Source organism: Sarcophilus harrisii, chromosome 1 (assembly GCF_902635505.1).
Source record: "Sarcophilus harrisii chromosome 1, mSarHar1.11, whole genome shotgun sequence".
Lineage (NCBI taxonomy): Eukaryota > Metazoa > Chordata > Mammalia > Dasyuromorphia > Dasyuridae > Sarcophilus > Sarcophilus harrisii.
In genome coordinates, this window is record NC_045426.1 from 159,894,637 (window position 1) to 159,913,396 (window position 18,760).

General features: G+C 33.3%; 1 long non-coding RNA gene across 1 annotated transcript in view; it reads left to right on the forward strand.

The window, feature by feature from the left end:
• Positions 1–17,779, forward strand: part of LOC116423279 — a 75,028-nt gene extending 57,249 nt beyond the window's left edge. Inside the window, exon 4 of the long non-coding RNA XR_004233829.1 lies at positions 16,810–17,779. This is a non-coding gene — a long non-coding RNA (uncharacterized LOC116423279). The remainder of the gene's footprint in view (positions 1–16,809) is intronic.
• The last annotated feature ends 981 nt before the right edge of the window (positions 17,780–18,760 follow it).

An 18,760-nucleotide genomic window follows, 5' to 3' on the forward strand; every position in this document is an offset into this window, starting at 1 on the left:
ATCTTTCTTTCTTTTCTTTTTTCCCTCCTTGTAGCACTTTCTTCCATTTTTTCAAGAGAAACATACTTTCCCTGATAACCTGAAGAGGAGAGATACATTATTCCCATTTAGCCCCTCTTCTGGGATGGTGATCAACTTTCACTTTGAGCAATTAGAGGTGATAATCAGCACGGGGTGTTCAAAATTACAAATGTAGCAGTCACTGAAGTATCCACTCCTTTCTTTATTCTGTCTTGAAGGCAAATGCTCAGTCCTTTTGAGAAGCCTTTTGGTTAATTCCTTCTTGATTTATCCCCAGGGTTAGATATGCTGGAAAATTGAATGTTTTCCATATCTATTGATGACACTGGAGACTTAGTCACTCTGATGGGAGCTCCTAAGAAAGATTAAACAAAATTATAAAAGACTTTCCCTTTAATTTATTGGAATGAAACAATACTATTTGCTAAGATGCTTTTAATTGTCACCAGAAAGAAAGTTGACATCATAGATTCATGGGATCATAGATTTATAGGTGGAAAGGACTTTAGAGATCATGAGAACAGATTCATTTTAAAAATGAAGAAACCCAGAGAGATTAACTGCTTTATTATAAAGCAAAGCATGCAAAAGACATTCCACAAACAAAAGTATAATTGTCTTATTGAACCTCATTACCTTAATTTTTCATTTTTGATTTTTATTGATCTCCAGAAATCTACTTGTCCTGCTCTGGCAGCTCCACCCTTCTGAGAGGTTAAACATAGCTAATCCATGCTACAATTGTGACCAGGCATCAGTAGTATGGAAGTATATTTTTTAAATTTCCTTTTTAGTTTCTCTAGAAATATTAAGAAATAAAATTTCTTCAGCCTCAAACTCTTTCAGGAGTTTTGTCTTTAGGAAAACAAGGAAAACAAAAAAGCTAAAGCATTCTTTTGAAATGGAAGAAAGATAACCAAAGTTAATTCTTATTTTTTTAGTCAAGATCTTTATTAATCTACAGCAACCACTGGTGAAAGTTTTCCTATGATTCCAAATACCTGTTGGTTTTGAAGAACAATTAAAATAAAAACAAAAGAAAATAAAAGGTCACAAAATCCATGGAATTATATAGAAGTACCTAAAGCCCTTGACTGGAAGCCTCTGATTTCCATCCAGAATGATAACAAAAAGGAAAGGAATGACGAGTGGGTAAGTGCAAGGGAGGGCATCTCCACACAATTTTTGAATAGCCATAACTTTTTGCTGAGGCAATTGGGGTTAAGTGACTTGCCCAAGGTCACACAGCTAGGAAGTATTAAGTATCTGAGATCAAATTTGAACTCTGGTCTTCCTGACTTCAGAACCAGGTTTTTCTATCCATTGCCATCTAGTTGCCCCAAGTCATAATTATTAAATTTAGAATGACACTGAAAAAAAGGGGGCAAGAAGACAAAGGGCTCAGCAATACTGGACAAGATGAATTAATGCTTCTTAGGTTAATATATTGATCACATAAAAACTCTTTTAAGCCCTAAAGGGGAAGGGAAGGAACTAAGAAGTAATTATCCTGGAATGTTACTGAATTTGAGCTTGTTCTTGTTTAAGATCTATAGAATTCTATGTTACCTCACACTGTCTTGAGGTAGAGAGAATCATGTTGAGAAGCATGGGGAAATATGCCAGTCTGGACATCAGTCTCTCCAAGTTTGAAATGGCTTGAATATAGATTAATGATGAATTCAGTTAAATGGTTTCTGGCAGATTTGAACCTAAATCACAATATACATTATCAACATTCATTTTCTATCCTTCAGTAACAAAATACAGGAAGAGAAAAGTGAAGCATCTAGAAATTCAATATGAACCCTGAACCTTTAACTTAGATTCAATTCAATAGGCATTTTTGAATGAATACTAGCAAAAAATTGGGTGAACTCTATCAGATTTACTTGCGTTTCACTAAATTGGGGAGGAGTTGGAATACATTTGTGAGTTCAATAGTATAGAGAATTTACATTGAGAAAATCTCCTTCCCGAAGGTAGGGAGGTAACTCGTCTGAAATTTATGGTCTTAGTTGTCTAGAGCACTTAAGGATTATTGCTTTGCCCAGTCACACAGCCAATAGATGGTACACATTTCAGATACCAAGGTCTTCCTGATTCAAAAGCAAGCTCTCTATTATACCACATTTCTTCTTTGATCTTTATAGGTTGTATAGGTTTATAGGTTCACTTTTTAGGAAATAAAAAGTAATCATTTTTTCCCAAAATATCTCTAGTTTTAAATTAAATAGGAAACTAATATTTAAGGAAGAAAATCAGTATTATTTAGTATATCTGTCAATATTTACTAGACTTTCTTGAACCTAACGATCTTAAAACTTTATTTTTTTAAAAAAAAGGATCCAAATCATTGTCAAATTTAAAAAATTTAGGAATTGAATATCCCTTTATTTTAGATTTTTTCAGTGTTCTAAGTTTAACTTCCCCTATGAAGCTTTCTTTTCTCTGATCCTGCCACTCCCACCTCCACCCCTGCAAATTTGAAGGGTTCTCTCTCTCTCTCATCTGATCATCCAACAGTTTGTGGGTCTTTTATGCACATCTATTCCATCTACATTATATTTACCATACGTGATGTTTTCCTACTGAGTTTATTGTTGTTTAGTCACTTTTCAGTCATGTCCAACTCTCCATGACCACACTTGGGATTTTCTTGGCAAAGATACCAGAGTGTTTTACCATTTCTTTCTCCTGTTCATTTTACAAATGAGGAATCTGAGGCAAACCAGGTTATGTGACTTCTCCAGGTCACACAGCCAGTAAGTGTCTGAGGTCAGATTTGAACTCAAGAAGATGTTTTCTTGACTCTAGGCCAATATTTTATCCATTCCATCACCTAGTTGCCCACTCCTACTAGGTTAGACATTCCTTAATGGTAATGACTCTTAATCATCTATCTATCCCAGTACTTCATAACAATGATTTCCCCAGAGTAGGCACTTATTCAACATTTGGTCAATAAATAAACTACATGAACTTGTCCTGGGATTCTGGAGGAGATGTTTCCCATTTCAATGGGAAATGTGGATTTTATCAAAACCTGGAAAAAAAAAAGAGCTCTTTTTGAGTTGTTCTCCAAATACAACATTAATATGGTTGTGATGATGATGGTGATGATGGTGATAATCATGATTTTGGACTGGCTTTGTAATTTCATTATTTATAGGGAATTTCTGTGAGGGAATTCTTCTAGCAACATAGATAAGCATCTAATCTATAACTTAAATGTTTAGTGAATTGCCAGGAATACCAAGAGTAAGTCATTTGGTCATTATGACAAGGCAATTATGCAAAAGAGACAAAATTTGAATCCAGATTCCAATGCTAACTCTCTATCCATTACTCCACACTGCATTGTTATAGTTGCTAATAATAATATCTATATAACAATTACTATATGCCAACCCCATAGATAGGCACTATTATTATCTCCAGCTTTTAGAAGAAGGAACTAAGATAAACAGGCTTAAGTGACTTGCCTAAGCCTCCACATCTAGTGAGTGCTGAGGTGGGTTTTGCATTTTTCTGATTCAAGGCCTGGAACTCCATCCACTATAAGACCCAATGGCTAACCATTGTTGTTGTTGTCATTATTTATCTCATTCTCCTCACCTTTTTTTTTTTCTTTCTTTTCCTTTTTTTTTTGAATTTATTTAGTATCTTATTTTTCCCAAGTTAAATGGAAAAACAATTTTTTACACTTATTTTTTAAACTTTGAATTCCAAATTCTCTCTTCCTCTCTTCATTTAGTAGGTAACCAATTCTATGTAGGTTATACATGTGTAGTCATACAAAACATTTCAATATTAACCATGTTGCAAAAAAAAAAATTAAATAAACCCCCCCAAAAAAAAACTTCAAACAAAATAAAGTTTAAAAAAAAGTATATTTCAATCTGTATTCAAATATTATCAGTTCTTTCTCTGGACTTAAACAGCATTTTTTTAATAAGTCCTTCAGAGTTGTCTTAAATCATTGTATTGTTCAGAGTAGCTAAATCATTCACAGTTGATCATGCTACAAAATTTCTGTTACTATGTACAATGTTTTCCTGGTTCTACTCATTTCACTTTGCATCACATCACATAAGTCTTTTTAAGCTTTTTCTGAGAGCATCCTGCTCTTTGTTTCTTATAGAACAATAATATTCCATCATAATTCCATACTACAATTTATTCAGCCATTTCTCAATTGATAGGCACCCCTCAGTTTCCAATTCTTTGTCCCCTAAAGAGAGCTGCTATAAATATTTTTTATACATATAGGTAGGTTCTTTCTCCTTTTCTTTTTTCCCCCTTTAATAATTTTACTGGACATAGTTCCTGATTGCTCTTCAGAGTGGTTGAATTAGTTCACAACTCCAGAAACAATGCATTAATGTCTCATTTTTCCAAGATTCCATCAACATTTGTCATTTTCCTTTTCTGTCCTATTATCCAATCTAATAAGTGTGAAGTAGTACTTCAGAATTGTTTTAATTTGCATTTCTCCAGTCAGTAGTGAATTAGAGCATTTTTTCATATGACTATAGATAGTTTTGATTACTTCATCTGGAAACTTCATATCTTTTGATCATTTATCAATTGGAAAATGGCTCTTATTTTTATAAATTTTACTCAGTTCTCTATATGTTTGAGAAATGAGGTCTTTATTAGAGACATTTGCTTCAAAAATTTATTTTATTGCTAACTATTTCTTTCCATCCTATTTCCCCTTCACCCCATTTATCCTACTCTCTCCTTTAACCTTGCCCCTCCTCAAAGGTGTTTTGTTTCTGATTACCTTCTCCCCAAGTCTGTTCTCTCTTTCATTACTCCTTCCTTTATCCTCTTTCATTTCTACTTTCCTGTAGGGTAAGGCATAAGACATACGATTTATGTTATTCCCTCTTTGAACCAATTCTAATACTTTCTGATCAGAGTAAGGTTCACTCCCTCTAATCTCCCTCCCTTCTCCCCTCCACTGTAGAAACTTTTTCTTGCCCCTTTTATGTGAGATAATTTACCCCATTCTAGCTCTCCCTTTCCTTTCCTCCCAGTACATTCTTCTCTCCCAACTCAATGTAATTTTTTTAGATATCATCTCTTCATATTCAACTCATACTTGTGCCCTCTGTTAAAAACTTTTAACTGTCCTAATAATTAGAAAATTCTTATGAGGTACGAGAGTCATCTTCCCATGTAAACAGTTTAATTTAATTAAGTTTTTTTTCTTTAATTTCTCTTTTTTTTACTTATCTTTTATGATTTTCTTGATTCTTTCATTTCATTTGAAAATCAAATTTCCTATTCAGTTCTGTTGAGTTTTTTTTTTTTTTCATCAAGAATTGTTGAAAGTCCTCTATGTTACTGTTACTATGTTACTAAAAGTCCATTTTCCCCATGAAGGATTATATTCAGTTTGGTTGGGTGGGTGATTCTTGGTCGTAATCCTAGCTCCTTTACTCTCTAGAATGTTATATTCAAAGATCTCTGATCTTTTAATGTAGAAGCTGCTAAATCTTGTATTATCCTGAGTGTGGCTCCAAGATATTTAAATTCTTTCTTCCTGGGTGCTTGCAATATTTTCTTCTTGTTCTGAGAACTCTAGAATTTAGTTATACTGTTCCTAGGAATTTTCATTTTGGGATCTCTCTCAGGACATGATCAGTGGATACTTTAATTTCTATTTTACCTTTTGGTTTCAGAATATCACTTCAGCTTTCCTTGATAATTTCTTGAAAGATAGGCTCATTTTTTATTATGGCTTTCAGGAATTTTAAAATTATTTCTCCTGAATCTATTCTCCAGATCAGTTATTTTTTCCAATGAGATATTTCACATTGTCTTCTATTTTGTTTTGTTTTGTTTTATTGTTTCTAAATTTCTCATGAAGTCATTATCTTCTCTTTGCTCAATTCTAATTATTAAGGAATTATTTTCTTCCATGACCTTTTGTATATTCTTTTCCATTTAACCATTTCGGCTTTTTATGACATTCTTTTCTTCATTGGCTTTTTGTACTTCTTTTACCATTTGGCCTACTATGTTTTTAAGGCGTTATTTTCTTCATATTGTATGTGTATGTGTGTGTACTAAGCTGTTGACTCATTTTGCATGATTTTCTTGCATTATTGTCATTTCTTTTCCCAATTTTTCCTCTACCTCTCTTACTTAATTTTCAAAATCCTTTTTGAACTCTTTCAAAGAACCTGAGATTTATGTTTTTCTTGGAAGCTTTGGATGTAGTGATTTGGGTTTTATCTTCCTCTAAGTATGTGTTTTAATCTTTTTTGTTACCAAAATAACATTCTATAGTCAGAATTTTTTCCTGTTGTTTCCTCATTTTTCCAGCCTATTTTTTACTTTTACTAAATAAATTGGGCACTGCATCTAGGGTGAAGAGCACACTATCCCAAAGTTCAGAGTTTTGTGCAGGTGTTTTATAAGATATTTCTAGTGACCTATAAATTTTTAATTGTTCCAAGGTAGTGGGATCTAAGGAGAGGTATGTTTTACTATCCTTCTGGTCTGTGCCCTGATTTGTGAAAAATCACAAGCATTCATTTCTGCCCTTCTCCACTGTGGCTGCAAGCTCTGGTGTGCTAGTGCTCCTCCTCATCCTGACTACTACCCAGGATTGCAACCCAGGATTGCAACCTACATCTGAGTATGGGCTAATCAACAGAGTCCTCTCCCTAGTCCCAGTAAAGAGACCCTTGTAATCACTACTGACCAGTTGTTCAATCCCCTTAATGTCTGTAGGCTAAGAGCTCTGAAAGTAACTACTAGTGCTGCTCCTGGTAATTTAATGGCTCTCTAAACTTGCTCCTGCTTTGCTGGAGCTTGGTCTGCATTGGATTGTGCTCTACTTTTACCTAAATGAGACAGACTTTTCTTGCAGACCTTCTAAGTTGTCTTTAGTTACAAAATTATTTCACCTTATCCATTTGTGAATTGTACTGCTGAAGAAATTGTTTTACGGCATTATTTAAAGGTGTTCCCAGAGGTTTGGGGGAGATCTCTTGTATGTAATTGCCTTTTCTCTATCATCTTGACTTCCCTCCTTTCTCCTTATCTTTTTCAATGGAGTTCCAAATAGGAATAGTTTTGGGGCATGTCATTATCTTGATATGATTCTTTTATAATCAATATTATGCAGATTATTTTAAAGCTGGGTAAAAAACTGCTTTTTATTGTAAAATAAAAGCATTAAAATAAAGTATTTTGTTTAATAACATAAAAGTATGCAGATGAAAGCTTACCTTCTATATGTTTGATGAAAGAAACTTCAGATAATTCCAGGACCAGAGTGATAAGGATATATACTTTATTCTGTTCTATCATGAATCTGATGAGTTCTCTTAGGTCCCCCTCCCTTGAAAACTTCTTGTTACACATAGTTTGGATATTATGAGGATTTGATATGGAAACATCTATTAAAAATGTTCTCTCATGTTTTTATGAATCAGTGATATATCTGAGCAACAGTCTAAGCCATGTAAATTCTCCTATCTCAGTACAGTTTATTGGTTAAGGATATTTTGAAATACATATTTTAGTATCTTGGGTTTACTATGAGATTGATATTTAAAAAGAGATTTTTATCTGGCAGTCTATATAAGATAGGTTCTGCATATAGTTTTGAGCCCCAATTTATTTCTTGCTGCTGATATTAGTCTTCTCCATGTGGTTCATTGAATTACTTCCATCGTTGTTATTTCAGAAATGCATTTAAGACTTCTTGCCAAGTTAGATGCCTGTATAAAAGACAGTCCACCTAGTTCCTATATGACTACTCCGGCAAAACTGATCTTAAAAGAAGGAGAAAAAAGGAGGAAAAAAAAGAGATAAAATCTAAGATAGATTGCCTTTTAGATATTTGTTGAATAGCTGAATAAATTGTGGCATATTAATGTCATAAAATACTATGCAATAAAAAATTATAAATGAAGTAATTGTAGAGAATCCTGGGTAGCATAAACTGGTTCAGAATGAAGTAAACAGAACCAGGAAATTGATTTATTCAGGAACAGCAAAATTGTTAAGAAAATCATCTTTGAAAGACCTAAGAACATTGATCAATTAAATGAACAAGTATGTCTCTAAAGAACCTATGATGAAGTATATTCCCCTCCTCCTGACAGAGGGGTAATGGACACAAGGTACAAAAGCATTGATTTTTTTATATGGCCACTGTGTAGGCTGGTTTTGCTTCACAATACTTATTTTTTTTTGCAAGTTTCTCAGTTTTCAATTAGGATGTAGGGAAAGGATGAAGGGAAACAACGCTTAATGGTGACAAAAATGAAAAGACTTTTTTTTTAATTCACAAAAAGAAAACAGGAAATCATAAGGAAATATATATAACACAACAGTTTTAAAAGTAACAGAATTAAGTAGGAAAATATGTGTGTATATTTATATTTTAAAGCAAATGATAAGAAGTGGGGAGAAATTAAAGGGTATTATGGCTGACATCACTTAATCAATATTTATTAAGGACAGGACAGCTGGGTGGCTCAGTGGATTGAATACCACTCATGCCAGTCATCTTTCTGAATTCAAATCTGTCCTCAGACAATTATTAGCTGTATATTCCTGGGCAAGTCACTTAGCCCTATTTGCCTCAATTTCCTCATCTGTAAAATGAGTTTGGAAAAGGAAATGGTAAGCCATTCTAGCATCTTTGCCAAAAAGAAAAAAAACAAAAACAAAAACAAAAATGGGATCACAAAGAGTCAGGCATAATTGAAAAACAATTGAACAACAGCAAATGTTCCAAGGACCATGCTAAGTGCTAAGGATACAAAAAGAAGCAAAAGATAGTCCCTGCCTTCAAAGAGCTTACAATCTAATGAGATGAGTTAATACTTTTAAGACTTCTATAAGTATTCAAGGAGTAAGAGGAATGTAAAAAATTAAACTATAATTAGATCAATACTAGGAAAGCTAATAGGATCTATGAAGAGTCCAAGGATTTAAGATCCTGGAGCATCACAATTTAATACTTCAAGGGTTGGGAGATTTTAGCTAGAAAAGATAAAGTGAGGTGGGACTACTCTGTACAACAAGATTTGTTGTTACAACTAGTGTGGCACCTCAGAGGCCATTTAATTTAAATCCTCCTTTTTGTAGATAAACTAAGACCCAGAGAGGTCAAATATCTCGCTCAAATTTATACAAAAAGTAAGTGGCATCTAGGGGAGGGGGTGGGGGGTAAGAGGTGAAAAATTGGAACAAGAGGTTTGGCAATTGTTAACGCTGTAAAGTTATCCATGCATATAACCTGTAAATAAAAGGCTATTAAATAAAAAAAAAAAGTAAGTGGCAAAGCAGATCTTTCTCTGTCTCCCTAATTACTAGTCTTTTCTCTTCAAAGAGTAGCATTTATCTAGTCTGAATGTATCATATTTAAATCTACTTATCTCCCCCTATTTAAAATATAGCATCTTGAAAACAGAAAACTCTTGCTTTTTCTTTGTAGCTCTAGCACTTAGAATAGTGAAGGATACACAGTAAGTATTTAATAAATCCTTATCAATTACCTGGGTGGGTGGCAGGGCAAGCATTTAACCAAAATAGTTTAGTCTTTGTCACACTCACCCTGAGCTTACTCTCCCCCAACTCAGTATTTCTGCTCTATGGTAAAAATAAAAGAGCTAGCTTTTCAACACACACCTGAGCCTAGGGTCCCTCCACTGTTTCACCTACCCCTGCTTAAAGGTCAACTGCTGAAATTCCTTTACTATTTAAAACCCAGAGGGACACAGTTAACTTATTTGGGTAATCAATCAACCTATTCCTTCCTTGACCCAATAAAAGAGAAGTTCACACCTTGTAAAGAGATCATGGGGCATAAATAATCTTGTTCAAAATATTAAACTTCATCAAGTTTGACCACCTTTAGATCTGACACCTTTTAATTACATTAATTAGGATGGAGATGAAATCTCACCCTTTAACATTCTAATCAAAGGTTCAAATCTGATACTTATCACTTGCAACCATCAGAAGTCCTATAACCTCCCTGAGACCCACTTTCAGAAGGAATATGACACACTAGAAAGAGCAGGGGTTTTAGAGTCAGTCAAGCCTCCATCACTGTACCTTAACCTCCATAAGTCTTAAGTTCCTCATATATAAAATGAAGGGTCTGCACAATATGATATCTAAGTTCCCTTTCCATACTGAAATTATGGTCCTTCAAAGAATATCTAATGTTTTTATTAAGCTGAAAATCTACCACTGAGAAAAATAGACATATACATATATCTAAATCTATATATACACATACATACACACACACACACACATATATATATATGCACATACATATAAGATACATGTTCTAAACAATAGCAAATATTCTCAGATGGAATCATATTTATTTGAATATCCAATTGATTACACATTAAACATGAAAGGAAAATGCTATGGATCTATATTATGGTTTTTTAACTTAAATAGCCACATTATGCATGTTAGTTACAAGCTCTGAATTTGTTAACATGGGTTAGATTCCATTAAAAACAATTGGATAGAACTTTCCAATTCTTTTATTGTCCTGATGTTTTGTTGTACCAAACATTGCCTGAAATGCCTTGGCCCGTTCTCTTGTGTTCAGTTATCATTTTTTATGTAAAGAAAATCATTTTAATGTTAGGGGCTCTTACTTCAGGATTTGACCTTTGTTATTTAGACTTTCAAAAGAAGTCCAGAAAAGACCGAATCCTTAAAACAGGCATTGTGGTTGTTAGATCATGGCCTGATCCAAGGCACTCCACCCTTACCCCTCACTCCGAAGAAAGAGGATAGTTAGCCTCCAAAGAAGGGAATAACTGGTGTCCCCCCCAAAAAAAATGATGACAATTTTACAAGTTATTACTGCTTGATTTAGAATTTTTGACTTGATTTGACTTACAGAAGATGAAAATAGTAAATGCTTACTTTTTAAGTCTATCCTGATCAAATATTTGATTACATAGAATTTTAGGGCTTATGAAAACTTTAAAGTGTTAAAGTTACCATAAGTTACTTTAAAAAATAAGTTTGCACATTTATTCTAACAACCATCTTTACAACAGCCAGAAGTTGTTCTTTTTTCCTTTCTAAAGTTTTATTTAATTTACCTTTACTCTAAAATACAAAAAGATTGAAAAAAATAGAAATGTAGACCAATGAAACCAATTAGATGGAAAATCTATCAATCAATACCCCATGCTAAACTCTGGAGATAGAAGGGAGAAAAAAAGAAGTTGTCCCCACATTCAAGAGCTTACATTCTAGTGGAGAGACATATGTAAGCATAAATACAATCTCTATAAATAAATTCAAAGTAATTTTGAAAGGGTGGACACAAATAGTTGGAGAAATGAAGAAAGATGTAAAAAATGGTATTTGAGCATCTTAAAAGAAAAAAGGTATTAGGAAATTCTAAGAGGCAAAAGTGAGGAATAATTACAGGCAAAGGAAATGTCAAAGAAAAGGAAAGGAAATAGGAGAAAGGGTATCATATATGAAGAACAGTAAGAAGGCAGAATGGGCTAGAATCTTGTGAAGAAGAGTAATATATAATGAAAAAGGCAGATTTGGAATGAGTTAAGAACAGTTTTAAATGCTAAACAAAGTTTATATCTTATACTAACAGAAAAGAAGAGCCACTGATGTTTATTGAATAGGGGAATAACATTGTCAAGAATGTACTTAGAGAAAATCACTTTGGCAATATGTAAAGGTTGCATGGAAGAAGAGAGAGATTTGAAGGAAGGAGAACAAGTAGGAGGCCAAACCCATATGCAACTGAACATAAAATATGTATATTCAATAAACCTAAGAACAACAAATTGTTTTGGGGAAGGACTTTGAACTTGAAGAAAACTGTTGAAAAAACTAGATGGTTTTTGGCAGAAAATAGATGTAGGCCAGAATCTTACAACATGTACACAACGAAAAGCTGTGAATGGATACCAACCCTAAATATAAAAAAATTAATCCTCTAAAAACAAAACTTGAAGAAAAATGAAAAGTAGTACCTTTTGCCACTGTGACCAGAAAGAAATTTTTTTTTAAATAATTAAGATTATATTGATTGTATAACATAAGATTTTGTGTGGGGGGAAATTAATGCAGCTAAATTAAGAATGGAAACTATGCTGGAAAAACATCTCTGCATCAAATATTTCTGAATCAATTCTGATATTCAAGATGTGTAGGATGTTGACACAAACATATATACATATACTGCCAAAAACTGGTTTTGAATAGATAAGTAGTTAAAGGATGAAAAGAAAGAGTTTTCATAAAAGGAACTGTAAACTATAAACAACTATATGAAAAAATGTTCCATAACACTAATAATGAAAGAAATGCAACTTAAAGTTCCCTGAAATTTGACTTCATATTCTACAAATTGGTAAAGATGATTAAAGATATTTCTATCTTTATAATATAAGCAGAAAGGGTATGGGAAAACAAATACTATTGCAGAACTGTGACTTTATCCAAGAATTCTAGAAAATAATTTGCAACCATGCCAAAAATATAAGTAAATTTTTATGCTTTTTGACCCATTGATGTGATTACTCCATCATTAGATTATAACATCTTTGACAGTAGGAACTAATTGTTTCCTTAGCATTTATCATAGTGCCTGGCACATAATAGGTATTTAATAAATATTTATTGGTTTATTGGGATTTATAATAAAAGGTTTATTGATTAAAGACAAAGGAAAAGTTATTATATAGATCAAAATGTTCCTAGTGATATCTTTTATGTTGTAGCAAAATACCAGAAACAAGATAGATGCTCTCATCAAATGAGGAAAGGGCAAATAATTTGTGGTTTTTGAATGTAATGGGTGACAAATATGTGGAATTCAGAAAATTTTTAATTCACTTTTATAAACTGGCATAAAATGAAGTAGAACTAAAAGAACAATATTCATAATGACTACAATTATATAAAGAAAAATAAAATGTAAAAACATCAGAATTCAGATTACTATGAAGACTAATCATAATCTCAAAGGATTAATGGTGAAACATACTTCCATTCGCTAAGTAAAGAAATGGTGGCCTATGGGTCTGGAATTTTTTACATGCTCTACATCATAATCAATGTGCCATTTTTCAATGTTATTATAAGGGAAGGTTCTTTTTGAGGGATGGTCACTGGGAAGTGATTGGAAAAAGATTTTTTTTAAAAATTACAAAAACCTTACCCATTGTGCCAATTCATAACAACAGCTCGGTGAATTACAAAGTATTTCACCAAAGAGGGATACATCAAGAGGAAAAATTTAAGGCCTAAAATGAGACAATCAAGAGCAGGAAAAAGAACAAAATTCCTGGTAAAGGATCCAAATCAAAGAATTTGAAAGTTGAAAGGACCCTCAAGTGGTGATTTTGTCTAACCCACACGCAAAAGGAACCTTCAATATAATACACCCAATAAAGAATAATCCAGTCTCTACCTGAAGACCTCCAGAGATGGGGTACCCACAGTCTCTCAAGTCATCTCTACTCTAATTGGCAGGAAATTGCTTCAGCCATGTAACTATACAAATTTGACCTTCATTCCTTTCCTAGTTCTATTCTCAGGGGCCAAGCCAAACAAACCAGTCCCTCCACATCACAGATAAAAAGACAACCATTATGACCCACTACAACCAACTCTTTTCTTCAGGCTGGGCATGCCATTGACTTTAGGTCCCTCACCATCCTGATTGTTATCTTCTTGACCATCTCCAGTTTGTTGTTTTCCTTACCCTGGTGTCCAAAGCCAAACACAATCTCCAGATGAAGTCTGATAAGGAGTTACTACAATTGAACCCTAGCTTTGTCATTACTGTAAATTGTGTCCCTCTTAATGCAGCCTCAAATAGCATTAGTTATTACACCTTCCACATCACACTGCTTATTCAATTTGAGCTTACTCTCTAGTAACATTCTTCTGAACTCTTTCCCATTTTTTATGGAACAAATCCATCTAAATGTACTTTCCTCACCTTATACTTAGGAAACTACTTTTACCCAAATGCAAGATTTTACTTACTTTAGCTTCTATGAATTTCTTAGTAGTTTCAGGTCTTTAATCTAAATATTCCAGATCTTTTTTTCTTCTTTTTTATTAATTTTTTTAATTTTCAAAAGATACGCATGGATAATTTTTCAACATTAATCCTTGCAAAATCTTGTGTTCCAATTTTTCCTACTTCCCCTAGGTAGCAAGTAATCCAATATATGCTAAACATGGTAAAAATATATTTTAAATCCAATATATGCATACATATTTATACAATTATCTTGCTGCATAAGAAAAATCAAATCAAAAAGGAAAAAAATGAGAAAGAAAATAAAATGCAAGAAAACAACAAGAAAAAGAGTGATCCACACTCAGATCCCACAATCCTCTCTCTGGGTATAGATGGCTCTCTCCATCACAAGACCATTAGAAATGGCTAGATCTTTTTAGAAACTAACACTATCATCAAGCTGGTCAACTACTCTTTCTGGTGATGCAGTTGGTTATACAGTGGATAGAGTATTAGACCCAGAATCAGCAAGTCTTGAATTCAAATCCAGCCTCAGACATTTGACAATTGTGTGATCTTGGGCAAATCATATCATTTTTGATTGCTTCAGTTTCTTCAACTGTAAAAAGAGGATAATAGATCAAACTTGCAAGATTGTTTTGAGGATCAAATGAGGTGAGATTCCTAGAAAAGTACTTTGCACAGCATCTAGCACATAGCAGGAGCTTTATAAAAGCTGGTAGATTAAGCACTTAGCACTTCTTAAATTGCCATGCAGATGTAAGTTGTTTTTGTTGTGGTGATAGTGGCTGTGGTTGTTGTTATTGATAAAGCTAAAAGTCACCAGTGTCTATAGGCCCATGGAAAGGTAAGCATCTGCCCACCCAGTTGTATCATTATAATAGACTATATTACATAATTATAATTATAAAAATATAATATATATAATATAATCATGTCATTATAATAAGATAAGATATTCGAATTTACACTTTGTTGTACATTTTAATAATACATTGTAAAAGCATTTATTCTAAGTTTGATAAATAGTATATCTAACGAGGGGATCCAAAGATCCAAATCCAAAGCAGTTATACACTTCTTTAGGCTTTTAAGTGAGACCAATAAAAATATTTGGCTATATGTCATGAAACACAACTGTCATTGGATGCTGACTGACAGCATTATTCTATTGTTCCAGTTCAGTGGAAAAATCTAGAAGATGGCATTTTATCATATCTGCATTTCTGAAATGCCATATTAGTTAGTCAATAACCTTTATTAACTACTATATGCCAGACACTTAGTGCAGGGAAGACAAAAAAAAAAAAGCAATTGATAGTTCCTGTCTCAAGGAACTTATGATCTAATGGAAGAAACAAACACACATGTACAAACCAGCGATATATAGAAAAATTGGAAATAATTAACAGAGGAAAGGCACCAGAATGAAAAGGGGATGGAGAAAGACTATCTGGAGAAGATAGAGTTTTAGCTAAGACCTGTAGGAACTCAGAGAATCCAGGAAGCAGAGATGAGGAAGGAAACTGTTCCAAATATTGGGAATAGCCAGAAAAAAAAAATGCCTAGAGATGAGAAAAGATGTGTCTTGTTTGCTGAATACCAGAGGTCTGGAATCTGAAAATCACTTGCAAAATTACTCAACAAAATTACCCTTTTGCTATTAAATTGCACATGTACCAACTACAAGCTTTTGTTACTCCTTTATAGTGCTAACTACATGATTCCAGATCTCATGGTTACTTGTGTATAAATTTTTCTTTAGTATACATGTTATAAATACCTTTATATATGTTTTCTTTCTTCTTAATATGTAAAAGTCCTCAAGGGCTGGGTTCTTTCTTTCAACTTTGTATCCCCAGCACTTAGCCCAATACATATTAAATAGTTATTAGTGATGGTTGATTGATTGATCTCCCCTACCACAGTGTTAAAACCCATAATGGAAAGGATCTTAGGACCAAAGATAGAGTTAAAAAAACTTATCTTAGCCCAGCTCCATAGTTTACTTGACAAGCAAAATGAGTTGGGAAGAGATTAAGGGGCCTGCCTACTTACAGGGGTATCAAATGAGAAAAGCAGGCTTCCAATTCAAGTCATGTGATATTAAACTATGTTGCACCCCAAAAAGACCATGCCTTACACTCCCCTGTACGCACATAGCACCTAACAGAGAACTCTTCCTTCAGAAATATTTTTGAAGAAACAAATGGACATATGATGAGGAGAAAAGCTTAGAGAGACCAAATGTGAAACACTGAGAAGGTGTGAGTGATTTCAGCAGATGATATACTCTCTGAGTTTTCAAATTTAATTCCTCTTAACCAGAACTTCTAAAGTCAGTAACTTTGTCCCTCCCTTCTTCCCCTCCCCATCCTGAGTCATAAGCTATTTCTACTCTTAACTCTGTAACCTGACAGATTTGGGTCAGAATTTACAGAAATTCTATACAGAGATTTTTTTTTTACCATTCCCCATTGAAATGGCAATTAGAGAAAAACCACAAAGGAATGTAATGTGTCAAAGTTGCTTGTCCTCAATTATTCTCTTGGCCCCCTTCATTTTGCTTTCCCATTTTTACCTCTGCACCTTCTTCCAAGCAACCCGTTAGGACTACAACAATTTTCTGGTTATGTTTGCAGACACCATCTTTGTTCTTTGTTCGGAGTGGATTTTGCAGCCATTTTGATGTATCGCTCAAATTAACCAGTTAATAATCACCTCTCTCTTACTTTGTGTTACAGAAATCCTGTCTCAGTGTGTGATGCCTTGAGATTTTTTTGTTTATGTTGGAACAAAGGAGAGCAAGTGGAGGACCAGTTTTAAATAGAGGTGGCTATAACTGCAATGCCAGTTGATAGTCTTGTTCAAATTCTCTGGAATTTCAATGTATGGAAAGGAAACCATCTGAAATAGGAATTAAAACAGATTTTCACAGTTCTGTACAGCATTTGTATGAGACTGACATGTAAAAGTGCTCTGTAAACCTTAAAGCATTCTATTATGTCAATTGTTATCACATTGATGCTGTGTCATTTGCTGTTCTCAGTCAACAAGTGCTGATTGCTTACTATGTGTCAGGCATCCTACCAAGTTAAGTACTTAAAATACAAATATATGAAGAAAGACCAAAAAGAAAGTCCTCCCTTCAAGAAGCTCATATTTTAATGTGTAAGACCAATATGAAAATACCTACGGATATACAAAATATATTCATATAGAGTAGATGAAAGATAGTATGGAAGAGGAAAGCACTAGCATCTGGGGGGACTAGCAAGGGCCCCCTGCAGAGGATAGGATTTGAGCCAGGTTTTATAGAAAATAAGAAGCTGAAATGAGACAGACAAAATATTTCAAGTGCAGGGAACAGCCAGTTCAAAGGACATGGAATGTTGTGTGTGAAGAATCACAAGTAGCCCAGTATGGCTGGATTGTAGAAGACTGGAAAGTAGGAAGGAAAAGCCTCTAAAAGAAATTTGTTATGATTATTACAGAATAGGACAAAACTACTTGCCAGAGATTTCATCTCACCTGTGATCAATAAAGCATTTGCCAAGGTATCAATTCTATCAATTATTATAGAAAGATACGCTGAGTAAGATATTTCCTTAATGGAACTTCAGATTCCATTGGCTTACCTGGGAGCTGTCATTGGGAAATCAAACTTGAGTTTTTCACCTTTGCCAAAATAATTCAATATAATTTCCTTCTTTAAGCCCTAAAAGTTCAAGAAAAAATAGTGAGTGAGTTTTACTTGCTTGTTTTCTGAGCTAATGTGTTATTGGTAATGTTAATTGTTCCATGATTGCACCAGGGAGCATGCTTAACAAACAATGCAATTAACACCATCTAGCTGTTTACGGGTGAGCAAGATCACATACAAAGCAGCAAATTAATCTGCACACTCAGTCCCCAAAGATAGCCAAATGGGCAAACTGAAACGTCAGATGTTTCCTCCTTGTGTTATCAGTTACTGTTTCCTCTTTATGGGATTATATCGCTGACATTACATTGGAGCACAAGCAATCTGATCACTGGCCATTGAACAGCCAATGCCAGGAGGCATAAAAATGTGTTTAATGAGAACCTCCTGAGGACTTTTTACTTTTAAACTCATGTCTGATTCTGGAACCTAGAAGGCATCAGGGAATAATAGCACATTGTAAATCTACAGTGAGAGGCATAATGAATGAGGTATTAGATTTGAGAGTCAGGAAGATGAGTTTTAATTTGACTTCAGACTGTAACTAGCTGTGTGATCCTAACCAACACACTTAGTTTCTCATATGTAAAAAACCTCTAGAGGTTGTCATTATAAATATAAATATATATGGCATAAATATATATTATAAATACATAAATATATTATATAATTATAAAGTATTATAAGATTATATATTATATAAAATATAATACATAATTATATGTACTATTGTATATATATTAATATAATATATAAACTATATATGCATATATACTGTATATAATGCTATATATTGATATATAATATTATGTAAATTATATATCGTATACTGATATGTATTATATAAACTATTATATATTATAAAAATTATATATGCTGATATATATTAAACATAATATTATATAAATTATATCATATATACTGATATATAATATATAAAGCATTATAAAATTATAAATATAAAGAGCTTTATGAATCTTAAATCTATATAA